The sequence below is a fragment of the Cryptomeria japonica genome, chromosome 10 (genome assembly GCF_030272615.1).
Source record: "Cryptomeria japonica chromosome 10, Sugi_1.0, whole genome shotgun sequence".
Classification (NCBI taxonomy): domain Eukaryota; kingdom Viridiplantae; phylum Streptophyta; class Pinopsida; order Cupressales; family Cupressaceae; genus Cryptomeria; species Cryptomeria japonica.
The window spans coordinates 153,787,989-153,807,934 of record NC_081414.1 but is presented as its reverse complement, the minus strand read 5'-3'; positions in this window follow the sequence as shown (position 1 = coordinate 153,807,934).

Genomic DNA, 19,946 nt, shown 5'->3' with positions numbered 1-19,946 from the left:
CCTCATACACAACCAACACATTAGCCCAATCCCCAACTAAAAAGAACTAATGCAACTTCTTAGTAATATTCCAAAATCTAGGCCTGTAATTATTCCAAGTGAAGATCCATTTTTGAAGTTAACATCTAATAAGCCATTTACCATTACAAAATTTAAAAAATCTTGTTGTACCATACCAAATCTTGACCTCCCACCACTCTCTTCTTGAGTCCCAAAGCATTAAAATCCCCTTTGATTAGCCAAGACATATTTTCATAATCATGAATCACCCTGAAAAGAGAGTACCAAAGCTCCTTTTATTAACTAGTTCCAGCAAGCTTATAAACATTAAGGATAAGAAAGACATCCCCTGAAAAAATTGATGTCATTTTAACTAATTTCCACTTTTTATCATGGTATACAAGATCACAACTGGCCACTTTTGGGTTCCACAACAAATCCAATCCTCCAGAAGCCCCATCTACATCCACACTGAAGCCCTTCCAAAGGCACCACACTTTCAACAAACTATTGACTTCCCTACAACTCAGTTTTTTTTCTTGGATCATTGCATTGTTTGGTTTTGTCTGATTTAAATATCTTTTAATCAGATGTCTCTTCTTAGGGGTATCACAACCCCTGACATTCCATGAAATAATTTTCATGGCTCTCTAGGAGGGGTAGCTCCCTTCCTAGATCTCAATTTTTGTTGTCCTTTAGCACTGCCAACCAATACCAGTTTCATTTTACTAGTCTTCAAACTTTTATGCTTGTTTTCCCCACTTTTTATGCTCTCACTTTTCTCCATCATCTGAATGATGGTTCTCTTTTCCATGATACCCTCCTTGTCATCCAAGCTTAGAAGATCATCATCTTCTAATACAACTAAATTCAATTGTCTCTTCACTTTGGTGTCCATCTCCTCCTCACCATTCTTGAAATTCTCATAAGAGAAAACATCTACCTTCTCAAGAGAAACATGAATATCTTTGATGCTATAGATGACTTGTTCCTTCATGTTAACCCACTCCTTATCAAAGCTAACTCTACCTACCCAATTCAATTCCTAAGGTGAACTAGGCTCCACCTCACCATGTGACTAGACATTCTCTCCCCTGTTCTATGCCACCCGATCAAAGCCTGAGTTTAGGGCCAAAATCTGTTTTAAAATCATTAAATCTTCTAGCCCCTCCATAGATTCAGCCATAGGGCTTGATGGTACTACCTTCATTGCCTACTGCTTCAAGCTCTCTTAACAAATAATACTATTCTTACCTAATTTCACTTCCAACTCAATCAGGTAGAGGAGAAGCAACATTTACATTGATAAACTAAAGGTACATATCTAATTATGCTAAGTATTCATACAAGCAAGAGATGCTATCAAATGATAAATGAATTCGATGCAAGTGTTTTAAAAAAAGAAGAATATATATTTGCTTATGAGAATATGTTTTATTTATTCATGAATTGAAAAGATACAGTGTCCCACATAAGCCGTGGAAGTAACTAATTCAATGTATCATAAAGAAAAACTATACATTTGAAAATGAAGAACATAATAAAAGAATAGGTATCCGTCATTTCCTGAATGACGAACCCCAAGGTTAAATTGTTGAATCGGTCTTCTTCCACTTGGATTTCTTCAAAACTTGCTTTGCTACTTCATAAGTGCTTACAAGACATGCAAAAGTGGTGTTAGAGCTCAGGTTGCCTTATCAGTTCATATGTAACATCAACAAACATATAATTTACTCTAATAAGGCATTAGATCAGATTATGCATTCATTTCATGAATCAAAGAAAAAGCAGAGAATCATCATCAAGTTTCGTCAAGACCAGAACTTCATTTCTTTACCTAACATGTTTGTTCACTATGCAGGTGCATGTGTCATACTCATTATCAGAACATTTTAAATTGACTTCACAAGTGTCACAACATGTGAAGTAAAATGGGCTCCCACGAGGGTTGAGCCCAGAATGCCTTTAGTTGTATCAATCAAACACTCATCATTCATGAACAATGAGTTGATTCTTTCATTATTACAAACAATTGGTATTTGCTCAGTACAACTATAAAGAATAATAGTAGTGAATCTTATGGTTCTAAGTTGTGAAGATGATAAACAAGTCATAGTGGGCAGACCTTAGATCTATTATACAAAGAGAATCAATCACTTTAGTTTTGTTTGTTTTCAAAGAAGTATACAATGAACAATGATTTGATAATACATCCTTGTCAATAAGGTTTAAAGGACACCATTGAGTTGTTGTGAATTAAGGAGACCAGTGTATTGTTGAGCAATCCTTTGCCAAATGAAGGACATAGATAAGACACAATAAATATTCTGTCAAGTCTGTGGATAGTAGTACTATTATAAATACAATCTCATACATGAGTTTCCAAGAGAAAAATCCTCCATAGCACAAAGTACAATCATTGTCACAATTCTATGTATAAATAAGGAATAATCTCAATCATGGCAAGGGAAGCATAAAATATCAGTCCTAAAGCAATCAAGACAATGATAGTCTTAACAAGCATAAGAAATAGTCTCAGTCTTTGGCAAGGATAACAGAGAACAAATACATATCTCACAAGCATCATAATATGCAATGATAGCCATTTATAGTAATGAGCCTTTGAAGACAATACTATAGTGCTTAAGGGAGTGAATACAAAGCCCTACCACAGACATTAAAAAGTAGCTATAGCCCCAAGGAGATGAATAGATGCAATCCCAAAAGAAGAAAAGAGACATTTCATTGACATAATATTGTTAAAGAATCAAAGAGAAGTCCATTATGTCAAATCACAATCCTTTATGTTAAAGCATATAGTATGATCAAAGCAGTCACCTAAGCATGGTATGACATCATCATCAAATGACATTAAAATGCTTTCTCCATCTTAATCTCTCTTGAAATCAATATAGTCCAATATGTCAAGGAGCAGAAAATATGTGACAGTATGTGGGGGAATCTATGACAACGAACTCTGTGAATTAGAGTAATTCTTCATCAATATAGCAGTCCCATAAAGGTCATGGCTATGTGAAAGAGCCTTCAAAATAAATCATAGAACAACTAAGGAAAATGCAGGCATAAAGAGAGGAGAATGCATTGTTATTGTGCAATCAAAAGACCATTGCACAATGATTTTACTCACCATCAAACAAAGAGAAAATCACACTAAGAGAAGTTATAGGATCCCTATTGTAGGCTTAAGCCAAATAGAGCAACCACGGTCATATAATAAAGAAAGTCATAATGACAACAAACAGGCAGTGGGAAAGGGAAAGACACAATAAAGTGATAAAATATAGTCAAGTGGAATTCATAGAGGTCATCACATATTGAGAGAACCCTGTGGAAGCGTATAGAAGCAACATAAGACAAAAGGAACAGTCGTGTCATTTATAACTTTCACAATCAGAATCAGTGGAGGGAAAGTATATACTAGGCTCTATCTCGACATACATTCAACCTGTGAATTCCTCCACAGTTTCCTTAAGCAAATCCCCATGGCAGTGCTTATAAAGAACTCAAGAGCAGCAACAAAGAATAAATGAAATGAACGCTTTAGGGTTTCTTTTACCCTATTTCATTGACTAGCTTAGGCATTTTTTGCCTTTCTTTTAATTTTCTCCTTCCTTAGCTAATTCCCTTGTGAGCTTTAGGGGTGATCAAATGTTTTCTTTTGGCATCTCATTTGAATTTGTATTACTTATTAAGTGATTTATAAATTATCACTTAATAACTAATATCAATATAATTAATATTTATTAAGTGGTAATTTATAAATCACTTAATAAGTATTATGTATGGAGTAAATCTAAATGAAATAAGATAAATATTTATTAAAGTGGTAATTTATAAATCACTTTATTAGATATCTTTCTTATTTACATTTATTAATAACTTGACTAAAATATAAATGAAATAAGAAAAAGTGATAATTAATAAATCACTTTATTAGATATATTTCTTATTCGCATTTATTGAGAAGTCAAAGATATCATTGCATTTATGAGGGAATATTTGCCTTGTTTGACTTATTTAGGGGCCATTTAATGCACAATTTGTTAGGATAAACAGTGGACAACTGAGAGGGGGGGGGGGTGAATCAGTGAAAACCTGATAAATGGAAAAACCACGGTGGGAAGCCTACCCATAGTTAGATGATACTTCTGCAGAAAGTATGTGATACAATAAGGGGCCTACACATGCAGGAAGGCACATTACCTAGAGCGTACTGCTCATTACAAAGGAGTCTCACTGACTACAGAGAGGTTATAACCACCTCAAGATAATTGGACAACAATCCAGAAGAATGAACTACCAGAGATAACATCTACCATGCCTAATTACAGTCTTGGTTAAGCTCAATACCAGAGGCCTTTGACCTCTTACTTAAACCCATTTCGATCACCTATGACTGACCAAATCTCCTTCGCATATGATATTTCATTCCACAACCACAACACACGATCTACAATGAGATCTTACATTCATTTATACAAACCCTAAGGCCTAAACCAATTAGGTCGACCACCTAAAAGATATTACAACTAGATAATTACATACATCCATATTACAATGATATGCCATGTCGGCTTAAGACCAAAACAACATTAACCAATCCATAAAATATCTCGGTAACGTGTAGAGAACACGTTAACATGATACCGGTCCATAACCTAGATAGGTGTCAGACCTAATATGGGTCCACCATGCCAAAGCGATGTCTCCAATCAGTCAAGGCACGATCAAGGATCACCTTCTGCATTCTAAATCCCATCTAGAAGCCGCACCAACACCACTTGCATTCTATCAAATATTCTCAGTAAAAGCTCTATCGGTAAAACCTTAAACCCTTACCAGTAACACAAGATCTTCTACCGGTAACCAAAACTTGTCTATCGGTAACTAACCATAACAACTAGTATTGACATCAATGAAAAAACATCAATGCAACACATAATGAATTCCTCCATATTGCCAACAATCTCCCCATTTGGCATTGATGGCAACACTAGATTTGAAAATGAAAACATCTAAGTGCGAAGAAGTGCCAAACATTTCTTATAGAAGATATAACAATGAAAAATTGAAAAAAATCCCAGCAACTCTCCCTGAGGAGTGCAGTCCAATCTAAAACTGATCTGAGTTTTTCACATATAACTCTCCCCCTTTGACATCAATGCCAAAGATATGACATAGATATCAAATTTTTGTGAATCTCAAAGCTAACTACTCCCCCTGATAAAGCTGATGATGCATACCGGACTGATGGTCTGCTCCATCAATTGAGTTTCTGTCGGAGGGGTAGATACCCCTAACTTTTCTCTCAAATACTCAAATGATTCCTTAGACAATGGTTTAGTGAATATATCTGCAATATTCTCTTTAGTGTTTACATAAACCAATTTTACTTCCTTTTCTTCCACCTTGTCCTTTAGTAAGTTATATTTTATTGATACATGTTTAGTCTTAGAATGAAATACCAGATTCTTAGACATGTCAATAGCTGCAGAGTTATCACAATAGATCCGGTTCACTATAATTTACCTTGATATCCTTCAACATTTGCTTCATCCATAAGACTTGAGTGCAATTAGTTGCTGCAACAACATATTCAGCTTCTTTAGTAGATAAATAAATGCATGACTGTTTTTTGTTGATCCATGAAACCAATTTCTTTCCAAGAAAGAAAGCTCCACCAGAAGTGCTCTTCATGTCATCAGTATCTCCTGCCCAATCTGAATTTGTATATGCACATAAAGTGAAGTTATCATCTCTAGAATACCATAAGCCATATTATGTTGTTCCTTGCAAATACCGGAATATCCTCTTTAGTGCACATTCATGATTTTCTTTAGGATTACTTTGATATCTTGAAACAATACTTACTGCATTCATAATATATGGTCTAGTCTGAGTTAGATATAACAAGCCACCAATCATAGACTTATACCTTGTCGAATTTACTGGTGCAGATGTGTCTTTGATAGATAATTTCTCACTTGTCACCATAAGAGTACTTACCGGTTTGGAATTATCCATACCAATTTTTTTCAACAATTCCCTTAGATAATTAGTTTGACAGATAAAGATGCCTTTGTCAGTTTGAGTAATCTGCAAACCTAAGAAAAATCTCATCTCACCAATCATGGACATTTCAAATTCATTCTTCATATTATTCGAGAATTCCATGCACAATTTATCTTCACCTCCAAAATTGATATCATCAATAAATACTTCAATAATTAGAATATCATCATCAATAATTTTATAATATAAATTACTATCAGCACTTCCTTTAGTAAAACCAAGCTTCAAAAGATATTTATCCAACCTTGCATACCAAGCTCTAGGAGATTGTTTCAATCCATATAATGCTTTCCTTAACCTGCAAACCATATCTTTGTCATCTGTCAATGAAAATCCATCAGGCTGCTCAATGTATACCTCTTTCTTAAGTTCACCATTCAATAATGCACATTTAACATCCATTTGATAGACCTTATAGTTCTTATAAGCTACATAGGCAAAAAATAGTCTAACAACTTCAATTCTAGCTACAGGTGCAAATATCTCACCATAATCAATTCCTTCCATTTGAGAATATCCTTTACAAACCAATCTAGCCTTGTTTCTTACAACTTGACCATCCTCATTTAGTTTATTCCTAAAAATCCATTTAGTTCCAATAACATTCTTATTTTTAGGCCGAGGAACTAAAGTCCAAGTCTCATTCTTCTCTACCTGATCTAATTCATCTTCCATAGCCTCTAACCAATGTTTATCTTTACAAGCTTCAATAAAAGATGCCAGTTCAATTTGAGAAATATGACATACCTCTTCATTGGCCAGTCTTCTTCTTGTCATAACTCCCTTGTTCCTATCTCCAATGATTTGATCTTCAGAATGATTTAACCTTACATACCTTGGTATCTTCTGAACTTCAAGTTCACTGTTCTGATCATCAGTCATAGTTGAATTTTCTAATTGTACTCGTGTAACTATCTTAGTGTCTTGTGCCGGTTGAGGCATTGTCGGTTCAGTTATGATCATTTCCACTGCCAGTTCCCTATCATATGATATAGATTGATTTCTTTATTTCTCATCCACTTTCACATTAGCGCTCTCCACAATTTTCTGCAATCTTTTGTTATAACATCTATCTATTTTTCTTTGAATTGAATATCCAAGAAATATCCCTTCATCACATCTAGGATCAAACTTCCCAATTGAATCATCCCTTTTGATATAACATTTACTTCCAAAAATTCTGAAATATTTAACAGTAGGTTTATGTCCAAACCATAATTCATAAGGGGTCTTATCAGTTTCACCTTTGATGTGACCTCTGTTGAATGTGTAGACTGCTATACTCACTGCTTCTCTCTAGTAGATGTGAAACAATTTTGCTTCCATCATCATAGTTCTTATTGCATCCAAAATGGTTCTATTCTTCCTTTCCACTACTCCATTCTGCCGAGGAGTCCAAGGTGCAGATAACTGTCTCCTAATTCCATTTGTCTCACAATAACTATTAAATTCATGAGAAGTGAAATCACCCCCTTGATCCGATCTCAGACATTTGATTTTCAATCTAGTTTCTGTTTCCACCTTTGCTTTAAAGATATTGAATTTCTTAAAAGCTTCAAACTTCTCCCTAAGAAAAGTCCCCCACATCATTCTAGAATAATCATCAATTATCAGCATGAAGTATCTATCACCTTGAAAGCTTCTAGTCCTTGCTGGACCACATAATTCGGTATGAATCAAATCAAGCACATCATTAGATTTATCATTTATGCTCTTAAAAAAAGTTCTAACTTGCTTTCCCAATTGACATTCCTTACATACCGGATTATGAGGCTTTATAATCTTAGGTATATCTCTAACTGCCTTTGTTGAACTGATCTTAACAATACAATCAAAATTAACATGACACAACCTCTTATGCCATAACCAACTCTCATCAATATGAGAAATCAAACATGTCTTATTACTAGTGTTCAAGTGAAAGATATTACCTCCATTCTGAGTACCGGTTGCAATCTCCAAACCAGTTTTGTTAATGATTTTGCATTTTCTATCTTTAAATTGAAGTTGGAATCCCTTGTCCACCAATTGAACAACACTTAAAGGATTATCCTTTAAACCTTCTACATAATAGACATTATCAGTATTATGCTTGCAATCCAGAGAAATAATACCTCTACCTTTGATCATACATGCTTTGTCATCTCCAAATATGACTTGACTACCATTGTATTCTTGCAGGGACAAAAAATTTCTTTTATCTCCAGTCATATGATGTGAACATCCATCAATTACCCATTCATCCTTGTCTTCAAATTTTGATGCCAGGGCCTTTTCTTCATTCTTGATAGCCAGTTCCGGTTCATCTTCTTTTAAAGCATAGAACACCCATTCCTTTCCATTGTCGGATCCACTAACAGATTCTACTGTCGATTCATCCTCAGAGTCATCACTTACTTCTTCCTCATCTGCTATGTAGTATTGTTTGCTTTTCTTGAATCTATATGTGTTATGATTAGGCTTAAATGATTTCTTAACTCTTTCTTCAAATCTTGCATTCCTTTCAGGACATCTAGATGTAAAATGACCAATCTTATTACATGCAAAACATTTAAAAGGTTCTTTTCCTTCATACTTACTTCCTGCTAGTCCTTTAGGTACTCTTCTAGAAAATAAGGCATCAAGTTGCTCAAATTCTTCATCCTCTTTCCTCATATCTTCCAATTCTTTTGCATATAAGGCTTTCCAGTCACTTTTGCCGGTAGATTATGATGCATAAAAAGAAGGTTCAGACTTTGCAGCTCCAGAAGGTCCAAATTCTTCAAGCTCAAAAGCAGATAATTTTCCAATTAGAATGTCTTTGTTAACTGAAGTATTTTCCATTGTTCTCAATTCATTAATTGTAGACGCCTTCATCTTGTAAGCTAGTGGAAGGGATCTCAAGACTTTGGAAACTATTTCATCTTCACTTAGAGATCCTCCACAACATTGAATTCCCATAACAATCTTATTTACTCTTTCCATAAATGTAGCAATTCTTTCATTATCTTCCATCTTCAAGTTCTCATACCTTACCTGGTAACCATCAAGTTTAGCAATTTTGACAGTAGGATCACCTTCATTCAGAGTTTGCAATTTATCCCACATAACCTTTGTCAATGATTTATTAGTCAATCCCATGATTTGTTGATCAATGAGTGCACACAAGAGGGCTTCTCTAGCTCTACAATCATTTTCAATATTCTTGTCCAAGTCTTCAGGAGCAGGATTGCCAGATGCCGGATCATAAGGTGTATATCCTTTCTCAGTGATATCTCAAATATCCTTGCCAAAACATCTAAGATGAGTCTCCATTCAGATTTTCCATATCCCATAATTTGTTCTACCAAGCTTAGGGATTTCTCTTTTGAAAATAGTTGCCAATGGATTTGAAGTATTAGTTGCCATAGGATCTACCTCAAGTGGTTAAGCTTTTGCAAAAGAGGACCAAAGCTCTGATACCAATTGTTAGGATAACCGATGGACAACTGAGAAGGGGGGGGGGGTGTGAATCAGTTGTCAATAGATTATATTAATCAAACTACTTTATAACCTTTAACCAGAGCACACAAACATTGAATACTTGAATAGTAGAAACAGATACCGGTAAGCAATAAAACTTAAAAAATGAAACAAAGAATTAACACAATGCAACCATACCACATAACACCATTATTTGTATGTAGAAAACCCGGTAAGGGGAAAAACCACGGTGGGAAGCCTACCCACAGTCAGATGATACTTCTGCAAAAAGTATGTGATACAATAAGGGGTCTGCACATGCAGGAAGGCACATTGCCTAGAACGTACTGCTCATTACAAAGGAGTCTCACTGACTACAGAGAGGTTATAACCACCTCAAGATAATTGGACAACATTCCAGAAGAATGAACTGCCAGAGATAGCATCTACCATGCCTGATTACAGTCTCGGTTAAGCTCAATACCAGAGGCCTTTGACCTCTTACTTAAACCCAATTCGATCACCTATGATCGATCAAATCTCCTTTGCATATGATATTTCATTCCACGACCATGACACACGATCTACAATGAGATCTTACATCAATTTATACAAACCCTAAGGCCTAAACCAATTAGGTCGGCCATCTAAAAGATATTACAATAAGATCATTACATACATCCATATTACAATGATATGCCATGTCGGCTTAAGACCAAAACAACATTAACCAATCCATAAAACATCCTAGTAACATAGAGAGAACACGTTAACATGATACCAGTCCATAACCTAGATAGGTACCAGACCTAATCTGGGTCCACCACACCAAAGCGATGTCTCCAATCAGTCAAGGCACGATCAAGGATCACCTTCTGCATTCTGAATTCCATCTAGAAGCCGCACCAACACCACTTGCATTCTGTCAAAGATTCTCAGTAAAATCTCTGTCGGTAAAACCTTAAACCCTTACTGATAACACAAGATCTTCTACCGGTAACCAAAACCTGTCTGTCGATAACCAACCATAACAGCTAGTGTTGACATCAATGTCAAAACATCAATGCAACACATAATCAATTCCTCCATATTGCCAACACAATTAAGAGCCTTTATGATAAGGATTGATGAGGCTTGACTTTTTTCTCAAGCACATGCCTTTTTAGAGTTGTCTAGGGATCTAAAAAATAGGCTTTTTGAGTATGCACGACCAAAGGAGGTAGAGTCCTATTCTCATACAACTGCGTTGGGAAAGCATAAATATCTCTAAGTGTTCTAAATTGGAGTTAATTCTTGCTAGTTTGCTTCTTGCAACCTGTAATCTATAGAGTTCTTTTGGTAGAAGTGAAGACTTTGTAACTCAGTTTTTAAGAGTTTGACAACATTGTAGCACTTTTTTGACAGAAATAGAACATTTTTCCTTCTCATATTTCTTGATATTGTGCGCTTAGTGTTGATGTAGTTTCATGTGATGTCTCTTGTCATTGTGATTGTGCTTCTGTTAGCACCTTTATGTAGTAATTTCTACTTATTTGTAGGTTATAGGTTGTTCCAGTTATAAGAATAGTCTCAAGTTGTGAGAAAGCATCTTTCTCGTTCTAAAATTCTTATATTTTATCCTTCTTATCAATTATTGATCTAGAGGTTATGAGTTTTTGAGTTGTGCAAGAATACTTTTTGTTATTGGTTATCTTGTGTGTTAGTTAGTTGTGCAAATTTCCGATTACTAGTTTGGTGCATCACCTTTAGGAGTTAGTATTTCAATTTCATGTTCTCCTTCTTACCATTTCCTTTGCAAAAAATTAGTTTCAAGTAGTTTTAGGTGAAGTATCAAGAGGAAGCCAGCCTTCTTCGGAGGTTCATTCTCACTACAGGTTACCCACAACCTGAGAATGTTCCCATGTATCACTAGATTGTTGAGTTTACTCAGGAGGGTACAAATCTAGGTGATAACAGTTTTTGGCATGCCTGGTGGGACAAAGAACTAATTGTCAATCTCTTTTGCACTATGCATTACTATTGTTTGGTGTGTACAATAGTACTTTTTGCCCTTGGAGGCAAGTTTTTAACACACTTGGCGACTCTGGAAGGATATCTATTAGTTTCTAGTGGACAAGTGCTAGTAGGTTTCAACATTATTAAAAGAAAGTCTAAATTTTTCTGATTTTGAAGCTTCTTAAATGAAAGAGAATGTCTTCATTTCATGGGAACATTGCCTTTCACCCTTCATATCATAAAAAATGTTGTTTATATCCCCCCTCACCAGTTGTATCATACTAAATATACTACTAAATTCACTCAAAATAACCCTATAGTAGCAAATAATCAGCATTCCCATCATGCTTGCCACCCACCCACCCCTACTCAAGTTGCATGGCAGCCTATATATGCTCATAACCATTCCTAAGAAGACCACTTTATTCCATGCCTGCATGGTTGTTTTCAAAATCAGTTCCAGCAGGTTGATGACATGAGCACAAAAGATATATTGTCATATTTTCAAGAGCAAATGAGTGCTATTGAAAGAGAACATGAAATGGAGTGGCAAAATAGGCAATATGAGGAATCTCTTTCAGGAGAGGTGGCAAGGTATGAACTAGACTTAACACTTTCTTTTCCAAACCCATTCTTTGGGGTAGGGATTTCGAGGTTTAATGTATTAAGCTTTGAATAGAATGAACCTTCTTTTGAAGAGAAAGCAGAAGAAGAGTAGCCCATTGATCAAGACAACTTACTCCTCTGGGAGAGGATTAGAGATGTAAATCCTTTGCATTTAGCTATAAGGTGTTACCAATTATAGAAACAAAGGATTGAATGGGAGAATACCTCTCAAGGACAACAACAAGAAAATAGAGCTTTGAACCATAAAGAAGAGCATAAATCTGAACCATATATCATTTGTCAAGGTATGAGCTTTGATGTCTTCGAGCATGTTATTGATGAGAAAGCTAATGTTGAGATTTTTGGAGAGATGTTCACAAATATTATTGAGTAGTTTCGTTCAAAGTTGGATAACAAGGAGCTAGACCTGTTAGAAGGAATTGACAATCATGATGAACTAAAACAACAGGTTCACAAGCTTGAACAAGTGTTGAAGCAATAGGAGTATGGTCCTGATAGAGAGGAGTTCATTCTCTCAGGTCAAGAAATTTTTCATGAACTTGATTTGAAAGGTATTAGCTGGTTGGAGGAGCTTCCTTTCTGCTATACAATAGAGCTTGAAGCTGATTTATCATATGAAAGTTTGTTTCAAGAGGCCTCTTCATTGTTGGAAATTTTTCCTTCCCTCGTTGAAAAGGATGAGTCTGAGTTAGAGTGTAATTCTTTGGATGATATCGATGAGTTTGAACTTGAGTTAGCTATTCCTAAGAGCCTTCCAAGAGTTGATAACTTTGATGAGTTATTAGCCACCCTAGTGGAGAAGGATTGTCCATTGACCATGGAGGAGGAATCAACATGGCAATTTACTACACAAGGTGAAGCTAATGCTATTTTTTCTAAGCATCTGGATTATTTTCTCTCTAATCCAAACTTGGTGGCCACAAAGCAAGACAACCATGAAAAACATGAAGAAAGAAAAGCAACCAAGAATGGTACTTTTAAGTTTGTTCATTCTAGGGTTTGTCCAATCAAATATCTAGCTAGTTTGGAGGCCATTGAGGTACCAGAAGTCATGCTTGTAGTTAACCATGAAGTTGCTACTGAAGAAGAGCTAACCCATATCAGTTGTTCACTTCAAAACAAGATGTTTTATGCTCAAATTTGTGAGGTAAGTAAACTTGTTAATGGTCTTGAAGACATATTTTATCTAGTATTCTATCCAAGATTCATCTCTTCTTGATTGCTCATGAACTTGTCAAACATTATAAATTAAGAAGAATGGGTAGCTATTTCAACCAGCTTGTGAATGGTTTTGTTTAAGTGATTTGGTATTTTGGTTAGCATAGGTAAGGGCAAATTGTAGGTGTCAAATAAGTGTTGTTGCATAGTAGATTAGATGCAATTTTATTTGCCCTAAGTGCTTTATGCACAATTAGTTAGTTGTTTCCGAGCTCAGTAGGTGAATAAGAAGGTGTTCTTATTGTTTCCCTCTCATAATTTGTCAAGTAGATATATATCATTCATGATAATGAAGTTTGTTAGTTCACTATCATAAACCATACTGATGTACTCAATGGATTAGAAGAGATTGCAATAGTCTGATACAAGTTACATAAATTCAAAGTGTTTCTCAATTTTTGTCAAGAAAGAATGGCTCTGTGCCCAATGGATAAATTCAGGCATGGTCTATGATGCTTAGTAGGCAAGCATTTAGTAGAAATTGCTAGAAATGTTAGCTAATTTCGCTTCCAACTCAATAAAGTAGAGGAGCAATAATATTTACATTGAGAAACTAAAGGTGCATATCTGATTATGCTAAGTGTTCATACAAGCAAGAGATGCTATCAAATCAATAATGGATTCAATGTAATTATTTTCAAGAAAGAAGAGTATACATTTTTGCATAAAAGAATTTGTTTTCTTTATTCGTGAACTCAAAAGATATAGTGTCCCACACAAGCCGTGGAAGTAACTTATTCAATGTATCATAAAGGAAAACTATACATTTGTAAATGAAGAATATAAGAAAAGAATAGGTATCCGTCATTGCCTGAATGATGAACCTCAAGGTTGAATTGTTGAATATTGGTCTTCTTCCACTTGGATTGCTTCAAAAGTTGTTCTGCTACTCCAGAAGTTCCTGCAAGAGATGAAAAAGCGGTGTTAGAGCTCAGGATGCCTAATCAGTTCACATGTAACATCAAAAACCATATAATTTACCCTCATAAGGCATTAAATCAGATTATGCAGTCATTTCATGAATCAAATAAAAAGAAGAGAATCATCATCAAGTTTCATCAAGACTAGAACTTCATTACATTATACAACATTTTTGTTCAGTGTGCAGGTACAAGTTTCATGTACTCATTATTGGAACATTTTAAACTGACATCAAAAGTGTCACAACATGTGGAGTAAAACGGGCTCCCACGAGGGTTGAGACCAACATGCCTGTTATTGTATCAATCAGACACTCATCATTCATGAATAGTGAGTTGATTCTTTCACTATCACAAACAATTAGTTTTTGCTCACTACAACTATAAAGAACAATAGCAGTGAATCTTATAGTTCTAAGTTGTGAAGATGATAAACAAGTCACAATGGGTAGACCTTAGATCTATTATACAAAGAGAATCAATCACTTTAGTTTTGTTTGTTGTCAAAGGAGCATACAATGAACAGTGAATCAATAACAACATCCCTGTCAATAAGGATTAAAGGAAAACAATGAGTTGTGAATTAAAGAGATCAGTGTGTTGACGAGCAAGCCTTTGCCAAATGAAGGACAAAGCTAAGACACAATGAATACTCTGTCAAATCTATAGACAGTGGTACTATTAAAAATACAATCTCAGACATGAGTTTCCAAGAGAAAAAGCCTCCATAGCACAAAGTACAATCATTGTCATAGCTCAAGATACAAATAAGGAAAAATCTCAATCATGGAAAGGTAAGCATAAAATATCAGTCCTAAAGCAATCAAGACAATGATAGTCTTAATAGCCATAAGAAATGGTCTCAGTCTTTGTCAAGGATAGCAAAGAACAAGTAAATATCTCACAACCATCATAATATGCAATGATAGCCATTTATAGTAGTGAGCCTTTGAAGATAGTACTATAGTGCTTAAGGGAGTGAATACAAAGCCCTACCATAGACATTAAAAAGCAGCTACAACCCCAAGGAGATGAATAGATGCAGTCCCAAAAGAAGAAAAGGGACATTTCATTGATATAATATTGTTAAAGAGTAAAAGAGCAATCCATTATGTAAAATCACAATCCTTTATGTTAAAGCATAGAGTATGATCAAAGCAGTCACCTAAGCATGGTATGCCAACATCATCAAATGATATTGAAATGCTTTCTCCATCTTAATCTCTCTTGAAATCAATATAGCACAATATGTCAAGGAACAACAAATATGCGATAGTATGTGGGGGAGTCTATGACAACGGAGTCTATGAATTAGAGTAATTCACCTTCAATATATTAATCCCATAAAGGTCATGGCTATGTGAAAGATCCTTCAAAATAAATCATAGAATAGCTAAGGAAAATACAATCATAAAGAGAGGAGAATCATTGTAATCAATTGTGCAATCAAAAGGCCATTGCACAATGATTTTACTCACCATAAAAAAGGAGCAAATCACACTAAGAGAAGCTATAGGATCATTGTTGCAAACTTAAGCCAAATAGAGCGGCCATTGTCGTATAATAAAGTAAGTCATAATGACAACAAATAGATAGTGGGAAAGTAAAAGACACAATAAAGTGACAAAATATAGTCAAGGGGCATTCATAAAGATCATCACATATTGAGATAACCCTGTGGAAGTGTATAGAAGCAACAAAAGACAAAAGGAACAGTCGTGTCATTTATAACTGTCACAATCAAAATTAGTGAAGGGAAAGTATATACTAGGCTTTGTCTTGACATACATTCAACTTGCAAAATTCTCCATAGTTTCCTCAAGCAAATCCCCATGGTGGCACCGACTCAGAAAGAACTTAGGAGCAGCGACAAAGAAGAAATGAAATGAACGCTTTAGGGTTTCTTTTACCCTATTTCATCAATTAGCTTGGGCATTTTTTTTGCCTTTCTTTTAATTTTTCCCTTCTTCAGCTAATTCCCCCGCGAGCTTTAGGGGTGATTGAATGTTTTATTTTTGCATCTCATTTGAATGATTATTATCTTTTAAGTGATTTTTAAATTATCACTTAATAACTAATATCAATGTAATTAATATTTATTAAGTGGTAATTTGTAAATCACTAAATAAGTATTATGTATGAAGTAAATATAAATGAAATAAGATAAATATTTTAAAGTGGTTATTTATAAATCACTTTATTAGATATCTTTCTTATTTATATTTATTGATAGCTTGACTTAAATATAAGCGAAATAAGAAATATTTTTATTAAAGTGATAATTAATAGTCTCAAGTTGTGAGAAAGCATCTTTCTCGTACTAAAATTCTTATATTTTAGCCTTCTTATGAATTATTGATGCAGAGGTTATGAGCTTTTGATTTGTGCAAGAGTACTTTTTGTTACTGGTTATCTTGTGTGTTAGTTAGCTATGCAAAATTCAGATTATTAGTTTGGTGCATCACCTTTAGGAGTTACTGTTTCAGTTTCATGTTCTCCTTCTTACCCTTTCCTCTGCAAAAGATTAGTTTCAAGTAGTTTTAGGTGAAGTATCAAGAGGAACACGACCTTCTCCAGAGGTTCATTCTCATTGCAGCTTACCCACAACCTGAGAATGTTCCCATGTATCACTAGATTGCTGAGTTTACTCAACAGGGTGTAAATCTAGGTGATAACAACTATCTTCTAAGATGTCTGTCCGGAAGCCTTAGAAGTACCAAATTTCTCCCCTTCCCCCTTTGTATTTGCCTTGATAATAGCCAGAGAAATGTCTTGTGATACTGACTTATTGATCTCCTTCTCCCCATCTTGAGCGTTGACTCTCTCCTCAGCCTGAAAAGTATTATGGTTAAGGGATGGACCAAATCCCCTGATAGGTCCACAACCTTATTGATAGAGAAGTTATGCTCCAACTCTTTTCCTTTTTTTATCTATGATGCAATCTTTAGTTGAATGCCCAAATCCTTTACATTTCTTGTAGTTTTCAATGATTTCCTTGACCTCTATTTATTGCCGCCACACCCTTTCTGTCGAATAAAGCTCTATATATTTGGGAAGTGATAGAAAATGCTTCCAAGGAATACATATTTGAGCATAAATGTTGAAGTCCTTTTTCTCCACTGCCTCATCTACCTTCATGAATTTACCCAATTTATTCCCAATCATCTTTAAGGTTTCAAGATGCCATTGTTCATTCGGGAGGTTATAAAGCCATATCCAAATTGGGATTTCCTCAATAGTAGGATTTCCTCAATAGTAGCCTTCAAGGGATCAAGTATGGGGACCAATCTCTAATGTAAAATCCCATTCCTCGCATGAGGAAGGGGCCATTGTTTAGGATCCATTGTTTATCTCTAGAGTTCTCACACACTACCAGGTAAAAACCATTAGGTAATGTACTCAAAATGAAATTTTTTCCCCATTGTTTGTCAACCCATTTCATGAAAAATGATTTATCCTTCAAGGTTTGAACCGCTACTTTCCATTCTATATTTTCAATCCTCATAGAAATATACCGAGAAGCAGAAGGTTCAATACTAACCTTTTGAGACTGTATCATCTTCTTTGGTATTTTCAACTTCCACATCTTTCCTTCCAAACTCTTAAAGCTCCTAGATAGGCTCTCAAACATTTTTACATAACCCCATCTGTTTGGAGGGAAACACATCTCTTCTTTGTTGTGATCAATATTTTTTTCGCAACTCACTTGAAGTTCCCAATTGTTGAACCCTCCCAAGCCCGTCTAGGTAGGCACCAAGCACTAGTTCTGTAACCTGATCACCCCATCTGGTGTTGTGAAGCCCATCCATGTTGGAAAGGGAGAAACCCTAGCCGCTTGCCTTTCAAAGCCATGATTATAGCCTATATATTAATTTTTTTAATGCTCAAGTGTTGCCCAATATTAGTTGGGAAGTTTGTTATTAATAAAATAATTTACTTATCACTAATATTTATGAGATTGGGATATGCATATGGAGTTTAGGCTTTTGGACATATATATAAATATTAGATCCAAACAAATATTATTTAGTTTATTGGGAGCATTATGTTGATCTTGAATGATAAAATAAATTATAACTATAATAATCCCATATTGTTGTATAGTAATAATTACATATCAAGGATATCCTATTAGGAGGGGGTCTTGACTAAAATTAATGGTTAAAATAAATAATCTATAACACATCGGAAGATAATGATCACTTGCACCCTCATACTAGCATTGAGCCATGTCATTGATCAACAACATTGAGAATTTTTCTTGGAACATTCTATAATTGAACACCAAAAATTTCATCATCTTCCACCCTAGGCAACAATGAATTGACTAATATATCTATTTACAAGTTAAAATGGATGCCTTTAAGGGATGTGACGTACACTTGCAAATGATTGCACAGAATAACTCAAAGCACATATATAAATTTGCAATGTAAATACTAAGTTTGTTGGAACATATATAACCAAAACAAAACATTACTCAACCCAAAATGTAGAAGCTATAGAGTAGCAAGGAAACCATGAGTCTAGCATTTGAAAGCGTCAACTAGCAAGGTGATTAACAATTGCCTAAATATTTTTAATATAACGACAAAAAAAGTACTCAATGGGTAGTTTGAAGCGTACAGATTTCTATGCAAGGAGCTAATGTTGTGCAACAATTTTAGAGGCTTAAAGATGTAAACTGAGATAATTTTGTGACTTAACAAAGAAACAACAATTCCTATTAGCATTGAGGTGGTTAGTTTATAAAAAATGATTTCTATTCCTAACTCCAATAGTATGGACAATTAGAGGAAAAACAATTTGGATAGTTGCCTTTAGTAGCTTGTATGTTGAAGGGCTAGAATCTTGTATATTTAAGTAACCGAATACTCAAGTACTAGATTTAACAAGGATAAATAGCAGAGATGGATTGAATGCAGATGATTGTTGTCTTTGCATGTCTATTGTAATTTTTTTATCCTATGAATGAATATATCGTTTTTCTATTGACTTCTAATTGTTGTGTAACCTTGAGAGTTTGGTTGCTTGGTCTAGTAGTCTGTTATTGGAACCCCATTCCTTGACTCCATTAGTGGGTGCCATCATAAAAAAATATGGTACTTTATTCTTGTGAGCATCACCTAAATGCAACAAGTGTTAAGTGGACCATTCATGGACATGGGTGACTTCCTAGGAAATTTTGATGCTTCACCCATATGAGCATCAATCAGATGTAGAAAACGTTGAGTGGATTAGTCATGAACATGAGAGTAGTTGATGAAGATTGACTCCAAATTAAATAGTAAAATTTTATGAATCGCTACTCATGAAATATATGGTCAATAAAAATTAACTCAAAACTATATTATTAACTCCATCAAATCACTATTGATGAAGTATGAGATAAAAATTGACTGAAAACTAAGACAAACAAAAATGTCTCAAAAAATCTTATAGGCCAAAAAAATTGTCAAACATGTCTAAGAGGAAGGTGACATGCATTTGTTTAATTTATTTTGTTTAACAATCACGTCTAATGTTTTAAGAAGTATTTGTAGAGCTAACAACCTCATAAATTTTTAATTTTATAAAAGACTTAATAGATGATAGACACTATTTATTTGTATTAACAAGAAACTGTTTGAAGATGTTGGTAAATGGATTTGT